An 18,777-nucleotide genomic window follows, 5' to 3' on the forward strand; every position below is an offset into this window, starting at 1 on the left:
TTTAGCCCATTCAATTCCAACACGTGAGGTTGAATGTGCCATTGTTAAATATGAATGGGCCACATGAAATTCTATTAAAAAGTAAGTATCAACTTCTTTTTTTGACTAAATATAACAGATAATGATTTATCAAAATTAATTTTACATCTGTTAAAATGTATATCCTTGGTCTGTCTTTGACTTGAAAACACTGTCCATCTGAAACAAAAACTTATTTTAATTAAATTTCAAGTAATCAATTTCTAATAAACTAATATTCTGAAGAATTTAACATCAGGCAACATTTTTCTTTAGAAATGAATATAAATTATGCCTTTTGAACTGCCATTTAATCTAAAATCTTTAACAGCCATTTTAATAGTTTCATACATCAAGAAAAAAAAATTCTAAATAGAAAAAAAAAAGCAAGCAAAAGCAAAATAATCTTCATAATCAGGGCAAATGAGGTCCATTCAGTCGAACGTATTACTTTTTGTACATGTATTCAGAATTCTGAAGATCATTTAAATTCAAGCATTGACACATTTAAAGTTAGTCTACAAAAGGTTTTCTAGTTGTCATTAAATAACAGATATTTTTTAGGTAGTATTTTGTTTGCAGAAAAAAAAAGAAGTTGCAAATTTTTCACATTTGATGTGTTCGACAGAGCAAGTAATTCCACTTATCGGTAGCATTTAAATTTATTTCACATAAATAAAAATACTTTTTCATACATTATTAGTGGCCAATTCATTACCACACTCCCCAATTTTTTATGTATATTAATTGTCACTTCAAAAGTTATATCTTCGCAAAAAAAAAAAAAAAAACAGCGATGCAAAAATATAGATTTTGTTCCATTTATATTTCAAGCGTTTTTCATCAAATATTTAAATACTTATGTAAAAAATAATCTTTGTTTTATCAAAACAGATTTTAAGAATAACAGGTTTAAATTTAGAAAACTGTATTTTCAATTGAAATCACAAAACAGAAGCAGATTACATTAGTCTAATTATAAATTCGTAGCAAGTAATATGTATGCATATACGTATAGTATATATGCATATACAGATGTGCAAAAAACTACATTTTTGTACTTAATTACAACTACTTTATTATAAATATAGTTAACTACAACAACTTATTTTTAAAAAATATAGCGATTACTTTCCTATCTTTAGAAGACGGACTTTGCTGGAGAACTTAAATCACACACTTGTTGAAAATGGTTTTGAATAAGGAAATTGTTTATTTAAACATGAATTATTATGAAATATTTATTCATGTTTACAGGAGCGAGTATGTAATTCTAAACCATTTTTAACAAATTACTTTAACCTTTAGCTTTATGTATTTCTCAACAGTATTTAAGAAACAGTAAAAAATCATAAATTATTTTCAATTTTGATAGGTATTTAATGCTTTTTTATTTACTCTAAAATACAAAGTGATTAAAAAATTACAGAAAATGTATATATTCCCTTCTATTGAATTAACATCAATGCTTCAGAAATGTACATTCACATATAATTTTAAACACAACAATAATTTTATTTTTAAAAGTGAGACAAAAATAATTATGCATTAATTAGAAATGATTTTTTATGTAAAAAAAAATCAACATAATGTTCTGAGAAGAAACTCTACAACATAGGAATTCAAATTAGCATTTGGTGGTTGTATAATGTCAAGGAGAAAAATATTTTTTTGACATAACAAGGTTTTCAACATATTGAGTGTATACTGTAATACACAATTCTCATTGCATCCTGATATATTTAAGTAAAAGCTTAATCCTTAATTAGAAAATAGTCTTTGATTGTTGAATTATTTTCCTTCTATGCATTTTTTAAGAGATATGTCTTAATAAAACAAAAATAAAGTATATAAAAGCTGACTTTTTTTCATAAGAATTTGCAAAATCAACAATCCTGCTCATAAGTCAAACATTTTAAAAAGGTAGACATTTCTTTATATTGCGGACAATTTTAGTTACAATAACCAGATATTGTAATAATAATTTTTATTTTTATCCAACTTTTATCTGGGGTAGAAAATTCTTCATTGATGATACCACTACAATTCATTTATCAGTAAAAAAAATTGTGACAATTTATTACAAGTTTCCAGCCAACATTAGCTTCTATAAGTACGTCTTAGTATAAAACAGGACCTAGAATAACACAACAATAAAACAACATATATTTACATATACATAATCGCATATATTTGATAAACAGATTGAAACTACATCTACTAATCAATAAACGCTATCTAAATTAATTTGATTTAAATTGTTCGATTTTAAATATCAATGAAATTTTCTTTCAAAGAACTAAGCTTGATAAAAAAAACTTGTTTAAAGAATGAGAAAATAGATATATAGTTTTTTTTTTTTAATTAGGAGCAGAAAATTGTTTTAATCATTATGTACTTCAATATCAAATTTATTTTCGAAGGGATAGCATAGAACAATTTTAAACTATAGCTATATCAGATAATGGACATAAAGAACATATAGAAATTATTTTATACCAATTAGTGCAAAGCAACTCGTTAAACCTATATATTAAATAGAAAGATCTAATGAAAAAAATATACATGCTTCAAATTGTCTGATCCAATTTTATAAAAAAAAATTTTGGTCCTATTTTATACTTTTTACATATGCTGTACTCTTACTTACCACTAAAAAATAAATAAAAAGGTAAAAATAAAAATTATCAAAAGAAAATGTATCATTTCTTGAAGATACATGTTAAGGGAAAGCTGTTATTTTATAGAATATATATCCAAGGTACTTAATTCACTTTATATACAAGCTTACTACTATTTCACTGCAACTGTTTCAGTTTAAATAAATTACAATTTAGAATTTAATGCTACTGTATTTAATTAAAAACTTCTTAAATTTAGAAAATATGTCCAATAGTACGTTAGTAGACCTATTTGATTGAAACACTGATAAGTATTGAACAATAGAAGCTAGCACTTGACTTGAAGAAAAGCCACAGTTTAGGGAAACATAACTTTTATTGAAGAACACAACGATTTTGTGTCACTTTGATGATTGTTCTCTCTCTAAAAATTAAATATTGTACCCTCTTTCCCTGCCTAAGACCTGTTTTTATCCTTCCTCTCGGCAACGACGTTAGATATATGTTACGGTAAATGACCGAAGTCTCGAAAATGTCGACATTCACCGGTGAATGTCAACAATCACATAGTCGCTTTGGTGAATGTCCGAAATATTTATTACATTCGATTTGATATGAATTTATTCGTGGATATATTTATATTTATTCGATATTTTAATACTTACTGACGATAGATCAGAAGAAACATCAGTGTGTGGAGTATCGGACCATACATTTACATTTGCTCGGTATACCCTACACTGATGTTTTATTAAGGTTAAGTGCCACTGCCCGGTATACCCGACACTGATGTTTTTTTAAAGTCAAGTGCCATTGCCCGGTATATATTTGCCCGATACTCCAAACACTGATGTTTCTTCTAATCTATCGTCAGTAAGTATTAAAATACAGAGTAAATATAAATATATCAAATAAATATAATAATCTCAGCGAATAAATTATTATAAAATTGGATATAACAAATATTTCGGATATTCACCAAAGCGACTATGTGATTGTTGACATACACCGGTGAGGGTCCGAATGTACAAGAATGTAATGAAATATTCGATCCTTCACTTACGTATTTGGTGTTTGTCGACATTCACCAGTAAAAGTCAACACCCACCTTTTTCGGTCATTCGCCGTAACATATATATAAAAGAATGCATCAACGTGACACATAAAAAAAAGCAAGATACTAAAAGAAAGAGCCAAAACAGATTTACAAAGACATATTGTTAGCTCAAAAGACATAATATAAAATTTATCATTTAATTCAGTCAATTGAGCATGAAAATATTATACAATCGTATAAACTTAAAATACAATATTCTGTTAATCTTTAAAGACATTCTAATTTATAAAATTTGCAACACAAGAAAGATTTTTTTTTTTTAGAGTAGCTGACTCAATTTTAACTGTTAAGTCTTTAAGATGATTTTGATGTGCAAGACATTCCAAAGATTAATATTTTTCAGAAATATTATTTCAATGCCCACCACTTTTGGCAACATATGGCACGTGACAGACACTATTGTTTATTTCTGTTTTGTAGGTCCCATTAAGGTGGATCAACGTCAACCCTAAAAGGACAGATAGATTACATCTATGCATTAAGCTGGATTCGAACCCAGTACCTTCCAGGTACAAGACCAACTACAGCGTGGTCAGCACTTTAAAAAACATAAAACACCATATTTGAATTAATTTATTAACACAGAAACTGTTCTACACGAACAGTTTCTGTGTTAATAAATTCGATTAAAAGCACGATAAAATTGGACATATATCCAAATTTTAGTACAGTATTCATTTCAAATTAATGCTTGAAATTGGTTAGGATCAGTGACTTACATTTTGTACCAATATGATATTTAAACATAAAATGCCAATTCTATACGTGTAATTATATTCTTCTCAACAAAAACTACAAATTCAATAGTATACAAATCTTACTTTCTGTTTTAAATTAATTATAATAAAAAAAAAGTTGTGTTACCTGCAATAGTAGGTAAAAAAGAAACAAAACTTGATTTACAGCATTTTTGAAAAAAAATAGCACCTTTTTTTAAATTAACTTTTATTTAGTATACACTTAAGTACATTAATATTGATAAAAATGATCCAGAAATTAAGCATTCAATGTACTTTTTATTCCCATTTAAATTATAATTGATTTATTTTAAGAAGAAAGAATACAGTTTTCCACTTGATTAAAAGAACAAAGCACTATTAATTCAGGTTATAAAGTAGCAGAAAAGCATAAGCAAATAATTCATATAATGAGGCTTAAACGGTTTAACTCTATTTAAGTTGATTTGAAATGAGGTCAGGAATCTCCAAAGACAGTATTTGGCCGCTTTTAATCAAATAGTAAAGAAATAGAATAAAAATGCCCTTTTAACACGAAAAAGACAGTCTTACAGTAACAATATTTTACGAAATCAGACGCAAAAATGCACTTTCTCTGAGTAAACCAACCTAATTTTTTTTAGTGATGTAGATGTCTGACCCCCAAGATATTGGGGGCAGCCGGAACTCTGGAAGTACGGTTCCAATGGTTTGGACAGAAGATAATTCCAAAATTTGGATCCCTTCATGTTAAATTTTTTTTGTTGAGTACTTTTTAAACGAATTGAAAATTTTTGTTCACAATAGTAAAATTCCTTTATTTAAATTTAATTCCACTCAAAATATATCTTACAGTAAAGGATATTTTTTTTAAATTTAATGTAAGTCTTAAAATTTTTGAATTGTATAGTAGATATTTTTTTTTTTATATCATTTTAAAGAATGCAATTTTAAATAGCAAAATTTCAGTAAAACCGGTCAATTAGTGAAAAGTTAAATTTTGAAAAAAAATTTCTACCTTGCAGTTCAATTTTTCGACTATTATTAAATAAAATAATTAGCATTTACTATAAGTTATATTTTGCATAGAATTTTCTTTTGGATAAACGATCTTTATAACTGAGAGCAAAAATTTTTCAAATTCTTTTTATAAGTTTTCGCGATATGGTGAAATACACACAAAGTAAAATTTACATTAATTGTTCTAAACTTTGGACAGCTCTCTTGACGAAACTATTGGGACATTACCTCCCAGAACTACAACGTACTGCTGTGCTAGTTTTGGAGCTCCGTCTTTCGATAGCGCTATGCATATTCTCCAGAAAAACTTTAGTTAAATAGCAGATATATGAGAAAGATAAAGTGTAATCTCGATCACATTTTCATTATTTATTCATTTTGTACACGAAACTAGCGTTAATGTAATATATTAAACTTTTTTTAAATGAAAATGTATAATCCAAAAAGCAGAGCCGTTTAGAGGGGCCCTCGGCCTGTCTTCATTAGGGGGCTCTTTATGAGTAATTTCAAAGAAAAAATTTAACTTTTGAATAATTTTTATTTTACGAAAGTAAAACATTGATACATTATTATAAAAGCTTTATTTACATTATTTTCATCAAAAGTTTAAGGTAGCAATACTTTTTACGCGCTTTGAAAGGATAAGTCTTCTATCACATTGCTAAAATCAATTTCCTGCACATAATTTTCAATGCTCATGATGACTCATTTTTTCTTAAGTCATTTTTTAGTTCATTTTTAATCAAGTTCAGAATGGAGAATAAACGTGCGCCGCTACATATAGTTACCATGAGTGACAATTGTCCAATGCCACGCTTGAAAAAAATATGATAACGTCAATGTATGGAAAAGTGTCTTCGAGATTGTTGTCTTTTACTATTTTATGCATCTATTCCAAATTTATCTAACTTATTCTCCTGGGCCAAATCATGCTTTAAATGTTCTAATTATAGATCTAGTTCTTTTTCGTTTATATCACTGGCATGAAATGTTCAAAATTTGTAACGGAGAAGCGTTAGTTAATTGGACTTTATTTTTTACTCCATTATGCGATCTTTCACTAAGAAAGACACTTGATTTCAAACACAGAACACATTTCGCATGCTAAACTATCTTGAAAATAATGCAAAAGAAATTAAAAAAAATAATATAATAAAAATAAACTAATTTTCCTGGATTTTTCCTGTTTTTAAGCATTATTTGAAATTTCCCGAATAAAAAAAAATATTTTTTGCATATAGGATCCTTTAATATATCGAAAAACACATTAAATATATAATATAATGTAAAATAAGCAAAAGAAAAAAATTAAAAATTTTAAACACTAACCTTAGCCGGGGTTCGAACCCGCACCCATTCGCTTAAGGCGTAAGTCGCTAACACGCAGTCTTAACCTTTGAACCACGCTTACACGGAGATCGGGCTACTACATAGATTAAAGTACCTTCTCCCGTCTAGCTAAAGAAAAGACTTAAGGGGCGTTTGCAGCCCCCCTAAGAGGTCTATAAAAGGTTTTTTTTGTAAAATGGTTCGCCGCATAGAGGCCAAATTTCAGTCCGAGTATGAAATTTATAACTTAATAATAAAGGGAGTTAGATGGGCTTGAAATTTGAACCTTTTTCCCGTAATTTTATTTTATTTTTTACTCCATTATGCGTTCTTTCACCAAGAAAGACACTTGATTTTAAGCATGGAACACATTTCGAATGCTAAACTATCGTGAAAATATTGTAAAAGGAATTTAAAAAAATAATATAATAAAAATAAATTATTTTTACAGGATTTTTTCCAGTTTTTAAGCATTATTTGAAATTTCCCGAATAAAAAAAATTATTTTTTACATATAAGATCCTTTAATATATCGAAAAACACATTAAATAAATAATATAATGTAAAAAAAAGAAAAGAAAAAAATATAAAAAAATTTAAAAATTGACCTCAGCCGGGATTCGAACCTGCACCCCCTCGCTAAAGGCGTAAGTCACTAGCAAGTGGTCTTAGCCGTAGAACCACGTTTTTACGGTGATCGGTCTACTACATAGATTCAAGTACCTTCTCCCGTGGTAAGCTAAACAAAAGACTTAAGGGACGTTTGCAGCCCCCCTATAGGTGTATAAAAATTTTCCTTTGTAGGGTGGTTCGGCTCATAGAGGCCAACTTTCCGTCCGAGTTTGAAAATTATAACTTAATATTTGAGGGAGTTAGACGGACTTGAAATTTGAACCTTTTTCCCGCCATTTTATTTTATTTCTTTTGCCATTATGCGCTCTTTCACCAAGAAAGACACTTGATTTTAAGCATGGAACACATTTCGAATGCTAAACTATCGAGAAAATATTGTAAAAGGAGTTTAAAAAAATAATATAATAAAAATAAACTATTTTTACAGGATTTTTCCTGTTTTCAAGCATTATTTGAAATTTCCCGAGTAAAAAAAATTATTTTTTACATATAGGATCCTTTAATATATCGAAAAACACATTAAATAAATAATATAATGTTAAAAAAAGAAAAGAAAAAAAAAATTTAAAAAGTGACCTCAGCCGGGGTTCGAACCTGCACCCCCTCGCTTAAGGCGTAAGTCGCTTAAACGCAGTCTTAACCGTTGAACCACGCTTACACGGAGAACGGGCTACTACATAGATTAAAGTACCTTCTCCCGGCCAGCTAAAGAAAAGACTTAAGGGGCGTTTGCAGCCCCCCTAATAGGTGTATAAAAATTTTCCTTTGTAGGGTGCTTCGGCTCATAGAGGCCAACTTTCCGTCCGAGTTTGAAAATTATAACTTAATATTATAGGGAGTTAGACGGACTTGAAATTTGAACCTTTTTCCCGCCATTTTATTTTAATTTTTATGCCATTATGCGTTCTTTCACCATGAAAAGCACTTGATTTTAAGCATGGAACACATTTCGAATGCTAAACTATCGTGAAAATATTGTAAAAGGAGATTAAAAAAATAATATAATAAAAATAAACTATTTTTACAGGATTTTTCCTGTTTTTAAGCATTATTTGAAATTTCCCGAGTAAAAAAATTATTTTTTACATATAGGATCCTTTAATATATCGAAAAACACATTAAATAAATAATATAATGTAAAAAAAAGATTAGAAAAAAAATTTAAAATTTGACCTCAGCCGGTGTTCGAACCTGCACCCCCTCGCTAAAGGCGTAAGTCACTAGCAAGTGGTCTTAGCCGTTGAACCACGTTTTTACGCTGATCGGTCTACTACATAGATTCAAGTACCTTCTCCCGGTAAGCTAAACAAAAAGCTTAAGGGGCGTTTGCAGCCCCCCTAATAGGTCTATAAAAAATTTTCTTTGTAGGGTGGTTCGGCTCATAGAGGCGAAATTTCCGTCTGAGTTTGAAATTTATAGCAGGGAGTTAGATGGACTTGAAATTTGAACCTTTTTCCCGCCATTTTATTTTATTTTTTATTCCATTATGCGTTCTTTCGCCAAAAAAATAGCCCTTGATTTCAAACACAGAACACATTTCGCATGCTAAACCATCGTGAATATATTGCAAATGAAATTTAAAAAATAATATAATTAAAATAAACTAATTTTTCGGGATTTTTCGAATTTTTAAGCATTATTTGAAATTTTCCGAATAAAAAAAATTATTTTTTACATATAGGATCCTTTAATATATCGAAAAACACATTAAATAAATAATAGAATGTAAAAAAAAGAAAAGAAAGAAAATATAAAAAATTTTAAAAATTTACCTCAGCCGGGGTTCGAACCTGCACCCCCCTCGCTTAAGGCGTATGTCTCTAGCACGTGGTCTTAGCCGTTGAACCACGCTTATACGGTGATCAGGCTACTACATAGATTCAAGTACCTTCTCCCGGTAAGCTAAGCAAAAAACTTAAGGGACGTTTGCAGCCCCCCTAATAGGTCTATAAAATTTTTTCTTTGCAGGGTCGTTCGACTCATAGAGGCAAACTTTCCGTCCGAGTTTGAAAATTATAACTTAACATTAGAGGGAGTTAGGCGGACTTCAAATTTGAAACTTTTTCCCGCCATTTTATTTTATTTTTTATTCCATTATGCGTTCATTCACCAAGAAAGACACTTGATTTTAAGCATGGAACACATTTCGAATTCTAAACTATCGTGAAAATATTGTAAAAGGAGTATAAAAAAATAATATTATAAAAATAAGCTAATTTTCCTGGATTTTTCCTGTTTTTAAGCATTATTTGAAATTTCCCGAGTAAAAAAAATTATTTTTTACATATAGGATCCTTTAATATATCGAAAAACACATTAAATAAATAATATAATGTTAAAAAAAGAAAAGAAAAAAAAATTTTAAAAATTGACCTCAGCCGGGGTTCGAACCTGTACCCCCTCGCTTAAGGCGTAAGTCGCTTATACGCAGTCTTAACCGTTGAACCACGCTTACACGGTGATCGGGCTACTACATAGATTAAAGTACCTTCTCCCGGAAAGCTAAAGAAAAGACTTAAGGGGCGTTTGCAGCCCCCCTAAAAGGTCTATAAAAATTTTTCTTTGTAAGGTGGTTCGGCTCATAGAGCCCAAATTTCCGTCCGAGTTTGAAATTTATAACTTAATAATAAAGGGAGTTAGATGGACTTGAAATTTGAACCTTTTTCCCGCCATTTTATTTTATTTTTTATTCCATTATGCATTCTTTCGCCAAAAAAATAGCCCTTGATTTCAAACACAGAACACATTTCGCATGCTAAACCATCGTGAATATATTGCAAATGAAATTTAAAAAATAATATAATTAAAATAAACTAATTTTCCGGAATTTTTCGAATTTTTAAGCATTATTTGAAATTTCTCGAATAAAAAAAATTATTTTCATTTATAGGATCCTTTAATATATCGAAAAATAATATAATGTAAAATAAGCAAAAGAAAAAAATATAAAAAATTTTAAAAGCTGACCACAGCCGGGGTTCGAACCTGCATCCCCTCGCTTAAGGCGTACGTCACTAGCACGCGGTCTTAGCCGTTGAACCACGTTTATACGGTGATCGGGCTACTACATAGATTCAAGTACCTTTTCCCGGTAAGCTAAGCAAAAAACTTAAGGGGTGTTTGCAGCCCCTCTAATAGGTCTATAAAAATTTTTCTTTGCAGGGTCGTTCGACTCATAGAGGCAAACTTTCCGTCCGAGTTTGAAAATTATAGCTTAATATTAGAAGGAGTTAGACGGACTTCAAATCTGAACCTTTTTCCCGCCATTTTATTTTATTTTTTATTCCATTATGCGTTCTTTCACCAAGAAAGACACTTGAATTTAAGCATGGAACACATTTCGAATGCTAAACTATCGTGAAAATAATGTAAAAGGAGTTTAATAAAAAAATAATATATTAAAAATAAACTATTTTTACAGGATTTTTCCTGTTTTTAAGCATTATTTGAAATTTCCCGAATAAAAAAAATTATTTTTTACATATAGGATCCTTTAATATATCGAAAAACACATTAAATAAATAGTATGAAGTAAAAAAAAAAAAAAGAAAAAAATATAAAAAATTTTAAAAATTGACCTCAGACGGGGTTCGAACCTGCACCCCCTCGCTTAAGGCGTATGTCACTAGCACGTGGTCTTAGCCGTTCAACCACGTTTATACGGTGATCGGGCTACTACATAGATTCAAGTACCTTCTCCCGGTAAGCTAAACAAAAAGCTTAAGGGGCGTTTGCAGCCCCCCTAATAGGTCTATAAAAATTTTTCTTTGCAGGGTCGTTCGACTCATAGAGGCAAACTTTCCGTCCGAGTTTGAAATTTATAACTTAATAATAAAGGGAGTTAGATGGACTTGAAATTTGAACCTTTTTCCCGCCATTTTATTTTATTTTTTATTCCATTATGCGTTCTTTCGCCAAAAAAATAGCCCTTGATTTCAAACACAGAACACATTTCGCATGCTAAACCATCGTGAATATATTGTAAATGAAATTTAAAAAATAATATAATTAAAATAAACTAATTTTTCGGGATTTTTCGAATTTTTAAGCATTATTTGAAATTTCTCGAATAAAAAAAAATATTTTCATTTATAGGATCCTTTAATATATCGAAAAACACATTAAATAAATAATATAATGTAAAATAAGCAAAAGAAAAAAATATAAAAAATTTTAAAAGTTGACCACAGCCGGGGTTCGAACCTGCACCCCCTCGCTTAAGGCGTATGTCACTAGCACGCGGTCTTAGCCGTTCAACCACGTTTATACGGAGGTCGGGCTACAACATAGATTCAAGTACCTTCTCCCGGTAAGCTAAGCAAAAAACTTAAGGGGCGTTTGCAGCCCCCCTAATAGGTCTATAAAAAAATTTTCTTTGCAGGGTCGTTCGACTCATAGAGGCGAAAATTCCGTCCGAGTTTGAAAATTATAGCTTAAAATTAGAGGGAGTTAGACGGACTTCAAATTTGAACCTTTTTCCCGCCATTTTATTTTAATTTTTATTCCATTATGCGTTCTTTCACCAAGAAAGACACTTGAATTTAAGCATGGAACACATTTCGAATGCTAAACTATCGTGAAAATAATGTAAAAGGAGTTTAATAAAAAAATAATATATTAAAAATAAACTATTTTTACAGGATTTTTCCTGTTTTTAAGCATTATTTGAAATTTCCCGAATAAAAAAAATTATTTTTTACATATAGGATCCTTTAATATATCGAAAAACACATTAAATAAATAGTATGAAGTGAAAAAAAGAAAAGAAAAAAATATAAAAAATTTTAAAAATTGACCTCAGCCGGGGTTCGAACCTGCACCCCCTCGCTTAAGGCGTATGTCACTAGCACGTGGTCTTAGCCGTTGAACCACGTTTATACGGTGATCGGGCTACTACATAGATTTAAGTACCTTTTCCCGGTAAGCTAAGCAAAAAACTTGAGGGACGTTTGCAGCCCCCCTAATAGGTCTATAAAAATTTTTCTTTGCAGGGTCGTTCGACTCATAGAGGCAAACTTTCCGTCCGAGTTTGAAAATTATAACTTAATATTAGAGGGAGTTAGGCGGACTTGAAATTTGAAACTTTTTCCCGCCATTTTATTTTATTTTTTATTCTATTATGCGTTCATTCACCAAGAAAGACACTTGATTTTAAGCATGGAACACATTTCGAATTCTAAACTATCGTGAAAATATTGTAAAAGGAGTATAAAAAAATAATATAATAAAAATAAGCTAATTTTCCTGGATTTTTCCTGTTTTTAAGCATTATTTGAAATTTCCCGAGAAAAAAAAATATTTTTTACATATAGGATCCTTTAATATATCGAAAAACACATTAAATAAATAATATAATGTTAAAAAAAGAAAAGAAAAAAAAATTTTAAAAATTGACCTCAGCCGGGGTTCGAACCTGCACCCCCTCGCTTAAGGCGTATGTCACTAGCACGCGGTCTTAGCCGTTCAACCACGTTTATACGGAGATCGGGCTACTACATAGATTCAAGTACCTTCTCCCGGTAAGCTAAACAAAAAGCTTAAGGGGCGTTTGCAGCCCCCTCAATAGGTCTATAAAAAATTTTCTTTGTAGGGTGGTTCGGCTCATAGAGGCGAAATTTCCGTCCGAGTTAGAAATTTATAGCAGGGAGTTAGATGGACTTGAAATTTGAACCTTTTTCCCGCCATTTTATTTTAATTTTTATTCCATTATGTGTTCTTTCACCAAGAAAGACACTTGAATTTAAGCATGGAACACATTTCGAATGCTAAACTATCGTGAAAATAATGTAAAAGGAGTTTAATAAAAAAATAATATATTAAAAATAAACTATTTTTACAGGATTTTTCCTGTTTTTAAGCATTATTTGAAATTTCCCGAGTAAAAAAAATTATTTTTTACATATAGGATCCTTTAATATATCGAAAAACACATTAAATAAATAATGTAATGTAAAAAAAAGAAAAGAAAAAAAAAATTTAAAAATTGACCTCAGCCGGGGTTCGAACCTGCACCCCCTCGCTTAAGGCGTAAGTCGCTTATACGCAGTGTTAACCGTTGAACCACGCTTACACGGAGATCGGGCTACTACATAGATTAAAGTACCTTCTCCCGGCCAGCTAAAGAAAGGACTTAAGGGGCGTTTGCAGCCCCCCTAATAGGTCTATAAAAATTTTTCTTTGTAAGGTGAATCGGCTCATAGAGCCCAAATTTCCGTCAGAGTTTGAAATTTATAACTTAATAATAAAGGGAGTTAGATGGACTTAAAATTTGAACCTTTTTCCCGCCATTTTATTTTATTTTTTATTCCATTATGCGTTCTTTCGCCAAAAAAATAGCCCTTGATTTCAAACACAGAACACATTTCGCATGCTAAACCATCGTGAATATATTGTTAATGAAATTTAAAAAATAATATAATTAAAATAAACTAATTTTTCGGGATTTTTCGAATTTTTAAGCATTATTTGAAATTTCACGAATAAAAAAAATTATTTTCATTTATAGGATCCTTTATTATATCGAAAAACACATTAAATAAATAATATAATGTAAAATAAGCAAAAGAAAAAAATATAAAAAATTTTAAAAGTTGACCACAGCCGGGGTTCGAACCTGCACCCCCTCGCTTAAGGCGTATGTCACTAGCACGCGGTCTTAGCCGTTCAACCACGTTTATACGGAGATCGGGCTACTACATAGATTCAAGTACCTTCTCCCGGTAAGCTAAGCAAAAAACTTAAGGGGCGTTTGCAGCCCCCCTAATAGGTCTATAAAAAAATTTTCTTTGCAGGGTCGTTCGACTCATAGAGGCGAAAATTCCGTCCGAGTTTGAAAATTATAGCTTAATATTAGAGGGAGTTAGACGGACCTCAAATTTGAACCTTTTTCCCGCCATTTTATTTTAATTTTTATTCCATTATGTGTTCTTTCACCAAGAAAGACACTTGAATTTAAGCATGGAACACATTTCGAATGCTAAACTATCGTGAGAATAATGTAAAAGGAGTTTAAAAAAATAATATAATAAAAATAAACTATTTTTACAGGATTTTTCCTGTTTTTAAGCATTATTTGAAATTTCCCGAATAAAAAAAATTATTTTTTAAATATAGGATCCCTTAATATATCGAAAAACACATTAAATAAATAGTATAATGTAAAAAAAAGAAAAGAAAAAAATATAAAAAATTTTAAAAATTTACCTCAGCCGGGGTTCGAACCTGCACCCCCTCGCTTAAGGCGTATGTCACTAGCACGTGGTCTTAGCTGTTGACCCACGTTTATACGGTGATCGGGCTACTACATAGATTCAAGTACCTTCTCCCGGTAAACTAAGCAAAAAACTTACGGGGCGTTTGCAGCCCCCCTAATAGGTCTATAAAAATTTTTCTTTGCAGGGTCGTTCGATTCATAGAGGCAAACTTTCCGTCCGAGTTTGAAAATTATAACTTAATATTAGAGGGAGTTAGACGGACTTCAAATTTGACCCTTTTCCGGCAATTTCTTTTATTTTTTATTCCATTATGCGTTCTTTCACCAAGAAACACACTTGAATTTAAGCATGGAACACATTTCGAATGCTAAACTATCGTGAGAATAATGTAAAAGGAGTTTAAAAAAATAATATAATAAAAATAAACTATTTTTACAGGATTTTTCCTGTTTTTAAGCATTATTTGAAATTTCCCGAATAAAAAAAATTATTTTTTAAATATAGGATCCCTTAATATATCGAAAAACACATTAAATAAATAGTATAAAGTAAAAAAAAGAAAAGAAAAAAATATAAAAAATTTTAAAAATTTACCTCAGCCGGGGTTCGAACCTGCACCCCCTCACTTAAGGCGTATGTCACTAGCACGTGGTCTTAGCCGTTGACCCACGTTTATACGGTGATCGGGCTACTACATAGATTCAAGTACCTTCTCCCGGTAAACTAAGCAAAAAACTTAAGGGGCGTTTGCAGCCCCCCTAATAGGTCTATAAAAATTTTTCTTTGCAGGGTCGTTCGACTCATAGAGGCAAACTTTCCGTCCGAGTTTGAAAATTATAACTTAATATTAGAGGGAGTTAGACGGACTTCAAATTTGACCCTTTTCCGGCAATTTCTTTTATTTTTTATTCCATTATGCGTTCTTTCACCAAGAAACACACTTGAATTTAAGCATGGAACACATTTCGAATGCTAAACTATCGTGAGAATAATGTAAAAGGAGTTTAAGAAAATAATATAATAAAAATAAACTATTTTTACAGGATTTTTCCTGTTTTTAAGCATTATTTGAAATTTCCCGAATAAAAAAAATTATTTTTTAAATATAGGATCCCTTAATATATCGAAAAACACATTAAATAAATAGTATAAAGTAAAAAAAAGAAAAGAAAAAAATATAAAAAATTTTAAAAATTTACCTCAGCCGGGGTTCGAACCTGCACCCCCTCACTTAAGGCGTATGTCACTAGCACGTGGTCTTAGCCGTTGACCCACGTTTATACGGTGATCGGGCTACTACATAGATTCAAGTACCTTCTCCCGGTAAACTAAGCAAAAAACTTAAGGGGCGTTTGCAGCCCCCCTAATAGGTCTATAAAAATTTTTCTTTGCAGGGTCGTTCGACTCATAGAGGCAAACTTTCCGTCCGAGTTTGAAAATTATAACTTAATATTAGAGGGAGTTAGACGGACTTCAAATTTGACCCTTTTCCGGCAATTTCTTTTATTTTTTATTCCATTATGCGTTCTTTCACCAAGAAACACACTTGAATTTAAGCATGGAACACATTTCGAATGCTAAACTATCGTGAGAATAATGTAAAAGGAGTTTAAAAAAATAATATAATAAAAATAAACTATTTTTACAGGATTTTTCCTGTTTTTAAGCATTATTTGAAATTTCCCGAATAAAAAAAATTATTTTTTAAATATAGGATCCCTTAATATATCGAAAAACACATTAAATAAATAGTATAAAGTAAAAAAAAGAAAAGAAAAAAATATAAAAAATTTTAAAAATTTACCTCCGCCGGGGTTCGAACCTGCACCCCCTCACTTAAGGCGTATGTCACTAGCACGTGGTCTTAGCCGTTGACCCACGTTTATACGGTGATCGGGCTACTACATAGATTCAAGTACCTTCTCCCGGTAAACTAAGCAAAAAACTTAAGGGGCGTTTGCAGCCCCCCTAATAGGTCTATAAAAATTTTTCTTTGCAGGGTCGTTCGACTCATAGAGGCAAACTTTCCGTCCGAGTTTGAAAATTATAACTTAATATTAGAGGGAGTTAGACGGACTTCAAATTTGACCCTTTTCCGGCAATTTCTTTTATTTTTTATTCCATTATGCGTTCTTTCACCAAGAAACACACTTGAATTTAAGCATGGAACACATTTCGAATGCTAAACTATCGTGAGAATAATGTAAAAGGAGTTTAAAAAAATAATATAATAAAAATAAACTATTTTTACAGGATTTTTCCTGTTTTTAAGCATTATTTGAAATTTCCCGAATAAAAAAAATTATTTTTTAAATATAGGATCCCTTAATATATCGAAAAACACATTAAATAAATAGTATAAAGTAAAAAAAAGAAAAGAAAAAAATATAAAAAATTTAAAAAATTTACCTCAGCCGGGGTTCGAACCTGCACCCCCTCACTTAAGGCGTATGTCACTAGCACGTGGTCTTAGCCGTTGACCCACGTTTATACGGTGATCGGGCTACTACATAGATTCAAGTACCTTCTCCCGGTAAACTAAGCAAAAAACTTAAGGGGCGTTTGCAGCCCCCCTAATAGGTCTATAAAAATTTTTCTTTGCAGGGTCGTTCGACTCATAGAGGCAAACTTTCCGTCCGAGTTTGAAAATTATAACTTAATATTAGAGGGAGTTAGACGGACTTCAAATTTGACCCTTTTCCGGCAATTTCTTTTATTTTTTATTCCATTATGCGTTCTTTCACCAAGAAACACACTTGAATTTAAGCATGGAACACATTTCGAATGCTAAACTATCGTGAGAATAATGTAAAAGGAGTTTAAAAAAATAATATAATAAAAATAAACTATTTTTACAGGATTTTTCCTGTTTTTAAGCATTATTTGAAATTTCCCGAATAAAAAAAATTATTTTTTAAATATAGGATCCCTTAATATATCGAAAAACACATTAAATAAATAGTATAAAGTAAAAAAAAGAAAAGAAAAAAATATAAAAAATTTTAAAAATTTACCTCAGCCGGGGTTCGAACCTGCACCCCCTCACTTAAGGCGTATGTCACTAGCACGTGGTCTTAGCCGTTGACCCACGTTTATACGGTGATCGGGCTACTACATAGATTCAAGTACCTTCTCCCGGTAAACTAAGCAAAAAACTTAAGGGGCGTTTGCAGCCCCCCTAATAGGTCTATAAAAATTTTTCTTTGCAGGGTCGTTCGACTCATAGAGGCAAACTTTCCGTCCGAGTTTGAAAATTATAACTTAATATTAGAGGGAGTTAGACGGACTTCAAATTTGACCCTTTTCCGGCAATTTCTTTTATTTTTTATTCCATTATGCGTTCTTTCACCAAGAAACACACTTGAATTTAAGCATGGAACACATTTCGAATGCTAAACTATCGTGAGAATAATGTAAAAGGAGTTTAAAAAAATAATATAATAAAAATAAACTATTTTTACAGGATTTTTCCTGTTTTTAAGCATTATTTGAAATTTCCCGAATAAAAAAAATTATTTTTTAAATATAGGATCCCTTAATATATCGAAAAACACATTAAATAAATAGTATAAAGTAAAAAAAAGAAAAGAAAAAAATATAAAAAATTTTAAAAATTTACCTCAGCCGGGGTTCGAACCTGCACCCCCTCACTTAAGGCGTATGTCACTAGCACGTGGTCTTAGCCGTTGACCCACGTTTATACGGTGATCGGGCTACTACATAGATTCAAGTACCTTCTCCCGGTAAACTAAGCAAAAAACTTAAGGGGCGTTTGCAGCCCCCCTAATAGGTCTATAAAAATTTTTCTTTGCAGGGTCGTTCGACTCATAGAGGCAAACTTTCCGTCCGAGTTTGAAAATTATAACTTAATATTAGAGGGAGTTAGACGGACTTCAAATTTGACCCTTTTCCGGCAATTTCTTTTATTTTTTATTCCATTATGCGTTCTTTCACCAAGAAACACACTTGAATTTAAGCATGGAACACATTTCGAATGCTAAACTATCGTGAGAATAATGTAAAAGGAGTTTAAAAAAATAATATAATAAAAATAAACTATTTTTACAGGATTTTTCCTGTTTTTAAGCATTATTTGAAATTTCCCGAAT

At 30.8% G+C, this 18,777-nt stretch overlaps 1 long non-coding RNA gene across 1 annotated transcript; it reads right to left on the reverse strand.

Moving 5' to 3' along the window:
• Positions 1-1,375: 1,375 nt before the first annotated feature.
• LOC147806895 (uncharacterized) lies at positions 1,376-4,233 on the reverse strand. Its single transcript, XR_015435362.1, has 2 exons — positions 4,121-4,233; positions 1,376-2,155 (listed from the first exon to the last, which is right to left on the reverse strand). It is a non-coding gene; the product is annotated as an uncharacterized LOC147806895 (long non-coding RNA).
• Positions 4,234-18,777: the final 14,544 nt, after the last annotated feature.

Source organism: Parasteatoda tepidariorum, chromosome 7 (genome assembly GCF_982258835.1).
Source record: "Parasteatoda tepidariorum strain Cologne lab strain chromosome 7, Ptep-v5.0, whole genome shotgun sequence".
Taxonomy (NCBI): domain Eukaryota; kingdom Metazoa; phylum Arthropoda; class Arachnida; order Araneae; family Theridiidae; genus Parasteatoda; species Parasteatoda tepidariorum.